Below are 7990 nucleotides of genomic sequence, written 5' to 3'. Positions count from 1 at the left end.
CAAAGCAAAAGAGTGTGCTTAAGAACTCTGGACACCTCTGACTGGGGACTTTAGCAAAGCTGAGTCACAATCTGAAAAGGTTCACCCAGTTATGTGTCTGTGACATTTATGTATCCGGTGGTAATACTGGAAAACAAGATGCTTAGGGTCACAGCCAAGACTCATAAAGTAGTTGTGTTCAAGAATAAACATACTGAACTAGGAGAATCAATAACACTATCTAAATTCTGAGCTCCTATAGATGCCAATCATTCTAAATTTCAAAGGATAAAGTGAGATGCCCCGCTCATCTAATTGGGACTAGGTTTCATTGATATTGTGAGATTTATTGTATATTCTCTTCTTTCTATTGTATTTTGTTTTCAGTTGCTTGGGGACAAGCAACAATTTAAGTTTGGTATTGTGATGAGCGGATAATTTATACGCTTTTTGGTATTGTTTTTAGGTAGTTTTTAGTATGATTTAGTTAGTTTTCTGTATATAATTTTTAGTTTTTTATGAAAAAATAACATTTCTTGACTTTACTATGATTTTGTGTGGTTTTTTGTGATTTCATGTATTTTCTGTCTGAAATTGAGGGACCTGAGCAAAAATCTGATTCAGAGGCTGAAAAAGGACTACAGATGCTGTTGGATTCTAACCTCCCTACACTCGAAATGGATTTTATGGAGCTACAGAAGCCCAATTGGTGCGCTCTTAGTTGCGTTGTAAAGTAGACGTCTTGGGCTTTCCAGCAATGGATAATAGTACATACTTTGTCCGAGATTTAATGGCCCAAACTGGCATTCCAAGTCAGCATAAAAATTTTGGCGTAAAACGCCCAAACTGGCACCAGAATTGGAGTTAAACACCCAAACTGGCACCAAAGCTGGCGTTTAACTCCAAGAAAAGCCTATGCATGTGAAAGCTTCAAATGCTCAGCCCAAGCACACACCAAATGGGCCCCGGAAGTGGATTTCTGCATCATTTACTTATTTCTGTAAACCCTAGGTTACTAGTTCTCAATAAATAAGACCTTTTACTATTGTATTTTCATCTTTTTTTATCATCTTTGATCCTGGGATCAGGTCTTTGAACTCTTTTTCTTTTGTTTCATGCTATTTGGGAGGCATGGCCATTCGGCCATGTCTAGACCTTGTTCTTATATATTTTCAACTGTGGAGTTTCTACACATCATATAATAAGGTGTGGAGCTCTCCTGTTCCTCATGAATTAATGCAAAGTACTATTGTTTTTCTATTCAATTCAAGCTTATTCTTGTTCTAAGATATCCATTCGCACTTAACCATGATGAATGTGATGATCAAGTGACACTAATCACCATTCTCACTTATGAACGCATGCCTGACAACCACTTCCGTGCTACTTGAAAACAAGCTTGAATGCATATCTCATGGCCTCGTGGTTCACGATGCATGGTTGCCTCTCCTGACAATAGAGCTTTCATTCCATGCAATCAGAGTCTTCGTGGTATAAGCTAGAATCAAATGGGCAACATTCTTAAGATCCGAAAAGTCTAAACCTTGTCTGTGGTATTCCGAGTAGGATCTGGGATGGGATGACTGTGACGAGCATCAAAATCGCGACTGTGGGGCACAGTGACAGTGCACAAAAGGATCAATAGATCTTATTCCGACACGATCGAGAATCGACAGCTGATTATCCATGCGGAAAATCGTAGAGGACCATTTTCACTGAGAGGATGGATGGTAGCCATTGACAACGGTGATCCACCTACACACAACTTGCCATGGAAAGGAGTATGAATGATTGGATGAAAGCAATAGGAAAGCAGAAGCTCAGAGGGAACAAAGCATCTTCATACGCTTATCTGAAATTCTCACCAATGAATTGCATAAGTATTTCTATCCTATTTTATGTTCTATTTCATTCTTTTAATTATCAAAACCCCATAACCATTTGAATCCACCTGACTGAGATTTACAAGATGACCATAGCTTGCTTCAAGCCGACAATCTCCGTGGGATCGATCCTTACTCACGTAAGGTATTACTTTGATGACCCAGTGCACTTGCTGGTCAGCTGCACGAAGTTGTGTATCACGATTTCGTGTACCATCCTTCTTCTATGTGTGGTCTCCTTCTTCTTCTTTGAGATCTTCTTTCACTCTGATCATCAGTGGCGCCTTTTAGCCTCTGCCTGGTGAGTGCCCTTCCATCCTGCACCTAATCTGTATCTGAATTCCTGAAAGAGTACCCTTGCTCTATTGCGTAAATGCAGTATGGTACTCGAGTAGCCATGTCTGGCTGACTTGCTGCTGCTTTCGGCCATCTCATGGATGCCGTCTGCAATTAGTTGAGGGACATTTATTTCTCGTCCCTTGAGTATGCAATGTACCATAATTGCCCTTCTTATTGTAACTTCTGAGGGGTTTCCAGTGGGGGGGATTGATCTCCTCACTATCTCGTACCATCCTTTGGCCTCAAGTGAAAGGTCCATCCTCTTTAAGTGACATGGCTCTCCCTTTGCATATTTTACCCAATCCTTGCCTTCCAGACATATATCATTTATGAGCTCACCAGGATCATTCTCACCATTTGTCCTCTCATAAAAGCTGGGTTCTCTAAAAGGTATTGTTCTTATTTGCAGGACCCGCATGATTGTCGTTGGACTAAAATCCACTTCCACCCACCTCACATAACTTTTGTAGGGTAGTTCAGTTTTTCTTTGTCTCACTGCATTAGCATAGAACTCCAGTATCCTGGTTGCGCTTATGTCTGTGAGAGGTTTACAATGGAGTTCCCATCTTCTCTTCTCAATGATTTCCCTCATTATAGGGTACTCACCATCCTTCATTCTGAATCTAACTTCTGGGATTATTTTCTTTTCCTCCATCCATCCATGATATTGTGATTCATGAAACTGAGATTTAAATCTCACTACAACATTTTTGGCCTAAGGTAACCCTTATTCGAAGCAACATTTAACAAAAGTTGCCTTATATAGGCAAAGACAACATTTTTGACGTGTTACTTTTGAATAAGGCTAAGATAACTAAATTTTTGGCCACCCACAAAAATTGTTGTCTTTGATATCTAAAACAACACTTAAAAAATCTTACAATATAAAATATTTAAGACAACATTTTTAAATAAAAATACAACATTTTATAAAAGTTATAAAAAAAATTGAGTAAATAACATTTATAAAAAGTTGCCTAAAATTATTCATAGCTAAAAATTTTAGAGGGAAACTTTTCATCCTATTCCCCCCAATATTTACTTTCCAATCAAATAACTTAGAAAAAAAAGAAAGACCTTTAGTTTTCCTTAAATCATTTCTAGTGAGTGCTTCAGTAACTTCATCATCACTATGCCCAGCACCCACCATAAGCCCTAACTTCCCTAATCAACATAAAAGGGGACACAAACGGCAGTAGGAGGTCCCGGCGTTCAACTTCTGGTCTCGTTCGCGGTGCTGTCGGCGACGGGGCGGTGTTCCCTTTCAAAGGCGTCGGCGCGGTGCTCTTCTTCGTGGTCATCATCTCCACGGACGCTGCTCCACGGCTTCTCCTCCCCTGTCTTGGCCCCAAGTACGCGGTCACCTTTGAGAAACCCTTCTCGTTCTTCCTCTTCTTCCCCTGTCTCACCTCCTCCTCTTCGCAGCTTCACTCTCTCCGATCAATGCTTCTGCCGTCGTAGCTCACCAAGTAATTAGTTTTCTTCTTGCGCTCTCTATTTTACCTATTTGATTTTCTCTTCCGTTTAATTCAATTCTTCAATCGATTCCAACTAGTGTCTCTGTAGTGGTGCCCATTGGAAAAAAAAACTTATATGAATTAGATATCTGTACTTGCAAATTAGGAAAAGTTGTATTTGATGATAGATATGATGCAGAAGAATGGTTATTTTAATAATGATTTGGAGAAAATTGCAGAAGCATGGTTCCCATGGATTCAAAGGGTTTTGTAGGCAAAATATTATTATTGGTGTTATCTGATGATCACTACTAATTTCATTTGATTATTGCTATCTTTATATGTTGTTAATTCTTGTTTCTTTTTAATTACATGTCACAAAAAAATATCAGTTATTAATTATTAGAGTGAAATTTGGGTTCTAATTTAATTTTTTGTTGTGAACTATTGATGATAATTATTCTTAGAAATTATTCTTTTTCATTTATAGCTATGCAGGGTTTGTTTCTTTTGAAGTTTATATAGAGACTATATTAATTGGAAGCAATTAAGATGCATGCTAGTTAAGTTCTATTATTCTTGATATGAAAACTCAGATGAATGACAGCGCATAATGGTAACTGATAACATCAGACATTTATTTAGTTGGTTTTATGTTTGAATTGGTTTTGTTTTGCGTAGTACGTGAGAAATGGATCAGTAACTGTTGATGAATGGTGAGTAACAGACATCAACTTTATAGAATAATGATTTAAGTTGAATTGTTTGTCCTTTAATGCAAATGGTTGTACTATAGTTGTGTAGGTTTACTATCACATGAATCTTTCCAAAGATTTGTGACCACTTGATGATAGTGGCAGAGTACATGCACCAGCAAATAGGACAAATATGCCTTCCTATGCAAAAACCAAACAGAACCCATAAGTGCATTACAAGTCTAATCTAATGTCTTGGTGTTGTGTGTGTATGTGTCTTGTATAGATAATATACTTTTTATAATGTTATCCAATTTCAAATCCACTAATTTGATTTACATATATCTTCATGACTTTATGCATTTATTCATGTAATTGCTTTTTCTATCGCTCTTTACCAATTGCTCCACTAATTCTGATTCATGTAATTGCTTTTTCTATGACAAAAACTGAAAAGTGCTAATGACCTATATTATTTTGGTTGATGGGTGCTTCTCTTTTCTATGTTCTAACTATAATAAAGCTTTTAATTTGTTTAGATTGTTAAGGAACTACACAGTTAACAACATAATTTTAATTTTACATTTTACCTAAAAGTAATGTAATCTGTCGCATTGAAAGTAAATTCTAACTATAGAGGAATTTTATTTATTTAATTATTATACTGCTTGGAATCTTGTGATATATACCTTCACCTGAGTTACCATTATACTTCCTGCAGAATTTATCATTTGTTTTGGTTTTAATCATGACATGAATTAGTATTTTGCATTTGTATTTGTGTTTGTATGTGAAGTAATGGAGGCAGCAATTAACTGTAGTTTTAGTGTGTTTTAGAACTATTTATAGTGTCTAATTTGAAGCACTTTCTCTGCTTCTCTGTGTCTCATGTCTTAAAAGTGGTTTTAAAAGTGGATTTTTTGTTAAAAAACTGGTTTGGTAATTGGATTTTTAAAAACTAGTTTTAAAACTGGATTTTTAGTTGAAAAAATTGGTTTTAAAACTGGATTTTCAAAAACTGGTTTTAATTTGAAATTTTTGTTAAAAAATCAGGTTTTAAAACTGATTTTTCAAAAAAAAAAAAACAAAAATTAAATACTCATATAGTTTTTTTTTTTGTTGAAACACATGGGTACTTCTATTAGTCAATAGAATGACTTGTGTCACTCTTTTTTCAGTGGTCAAAGCCCTATAAGTACTTACTTTTGCTTAGAAATTTATGTCTTCACAAAAACATGGTCAGGGATTTAATATCTTTAGAATATACACACCTAAAAAAGCATTAGAATTCAGGTGTATAACTTTTAAAGTTAAAGTGATTAATTTATTTTTAATGTAAAGTAAAAAATTATTAATTTTTGTAATTAGCTGAGTTAACAAGTTCATATAGAATCGATTATTATTTTTCAATTGATTGTTCTATTTGCCACTTTGATTGAGTTAAATTGTTTATAAAGAATAATGTAAATTTGATACTTTACTCTTTTATAGAGAAAGATTGCTTCGGAGGAGTTTAAGGAACATTGGTGGACATTCTAGAACTTGAAGATTGCAATTTGTTGAGCCATGACTCTGTAAGTTTTTCTATCTTGCTTATACTTGTAGGTTTTCATATGTATATTATGACCTTTGTGCAGTTTTTTTTTTTTATGTTGAATGTCTTTTGATATTTAGTCTACCTTTAGATAAACAATATAATTGTTTCTTAATTTTAATAATAATATTGTTGTGTGCCTTTTTATGGTTTTATGTACTTAATATGCATGAATATTATTATTTGCATGCTTGGTTAAATAGTAGTAACAATATATTAATAATTAGGTTTTCGCAAGACTTAGAAAAGGATTGGATGAGTTTACCGAGAGATAAAGTTGAGTTTAGTAACGGTGTCAATGACTTCTTAGACTTTGCTTACTCTATTGGAAGCCCGCAAGGAGAGGAAATTTTATGCCCTTGTGCAAAGTGTTGTAATTTCTTGTGGCACAAAAGACAAACAATTTATATACATTTGATTGCCTTCGGATTTGTTAATGGTTATACGAGATGGATTCATCATGGGGAAAGCGTAGTTGGCATGGATGTTGATAGCGATAGCGATAGTGATATTGATAGTGAGATTGAGACTAACTCGTATGACGACATGGACGCCTTATTGGACGATAGATTTAGGGATGTGGCACAAGCGGAAAGGATAAAAGAAGGTATGAATGAAGAAGCAAAGAAATTCTATAACTTGGTTGAAGAGGCTAGCAAAGAACTATACCCCAGTTGCAAGGGATTTTCTACGTTGTCTTTCACTATCCGATTATACTTGTTAAAGTGTCAACATGGGTGGAGTAATGCCTCTTTTACTTCTCTCTTAGAGTTGCTAAAAGAGGCTGTTCCTAACTTAAATATTCCTACTTCTTTCAATAAAGCCAAGACTATGGTGAGAGACTTAGGTCTTGACTATAAGAAGATTGACGCATGCCCGAACGATTGCATGCTATATTGGAAAGAGCATGAGAATGACACATCTTGTCATGAATGTGGCGCTTCTCGTTGGATTGTGCATCCTGTAGTTGAAGCTGTTGTTTTGCCTTCAAAAAAATCTCACAATGTTGTTGTGAAGACGTTGCGACACTTTCCCCTAATTCCCAGGCTTCAAAGACTATTCATGTGCTCAGAAACAGCTAAAAGCATGAGGTGGCATGACGAAGAACGCAGAAAAGATGAGAAGTTAAGGCATCCTGCTGACGGCCAGTCATGGAAGGACTTTGACAATCGTCATACAAATTTTAAACATAGGTCATATGTGCTATAAATTCTGAAAATCGCAAGAAGCAACAATGGAGGCATAAAATGGGACCAATCAATTTTGCAAGAGTGCGTGTTGATTTGGTAAGGTCAAGTTTGAGTTAAAATTCTCTACTCGTTACTTCCCCCTAATTTTAGTATGTTATAACTTTGTAATTGCTATCTTGGTCTGTAGCGTGAGAAAAAAGAGAACAAAGAGGAACCAAATCAAGCTGAAATGTTTGTTGCAACTCGGAATGGACTAAAAGGGAAAACACTTGATGTAGAAACACAGGCTGTTATTGTAAGTTCGTTACTCTATAATTTTCTTGTTTTAGATGCTATTTTATGGTTGTCATGGATGCTATTTTCTTTGTTGTTTTATGGCTATCATGATTGTTGTTATAGTATCTACTTTGTGGCTGTCATTTGGCTGATTTAGTTGCTATTTTATGGCTGATTTAGTTGCTGTTTTATGGCTATGTTATGCCTATTTTATGGCTTCCATGACAGGTATTTTATGGCTATTTTATGGCTGTCATGGATTGTTATTTTAATTGCTATTTTATGGTTATTTTATGGCTATCGTGGTTGTTGTTTTAGTATCTATTTTATGGCTGTTTTATGGGTGTCATGGTTGCTAATTTATGGCTATTTTATGGCTATCATAGTTACTATTTTATGGCTGTTTCATGGCTGCTTTATGACTGATTTAGTTGCTGTTCTATGCCTATTTTATGCCTATTTTATGGCTATCATGGACTGCTATTTTATGGATGTTTTATGGCTGTTTGTGTTTATAGGATAAACTTGATGATCTCCAAGAAGCTGGAGAAACTCCTTCTAATGCATTTCAAAAAGT

The 7990-nt window shown here is 35.5% G+C and overlaps 1 long non-coding RNA gene across 1 annotated transcript; it reads left to right on the top strand.

Annotated features, from left to right (window-relative positions):
• The first annotated feature begins 3546 nt into the window (after positions 1–3546).
• LOC130978958 (uncharacterized) lies at positions 3547–7990 on the top strand. The gene is made up of 4 exons (XR_009086497.1): positions 3547–3670; positions 5845–5927; positions 7325–7432; positions 7932–7990. It is a non-coding gene; the product is annotated as an uncharacterized LOC130978958 (long non-coding RNA).

Source organism: Arachis stenosperma, chromosome 5 (assembly GCF_014773155.1).
Source record: "Arachis stenosperma cultivar V10309 chromosome 5, arast.V10309.gnm1.PFL2, whole genome shotgun sequence".
Taxonomy (NCBI): domain Eukaryota; kingdom Viridiplantae; phylum Streptophyta; class Magnoliopsida; order Fabales; family Fabaceae; genus Arachis; species Arachis stenosperma.
This window is presented reverse-complemented; position numbering and strand designations above follow the sequence as displayed.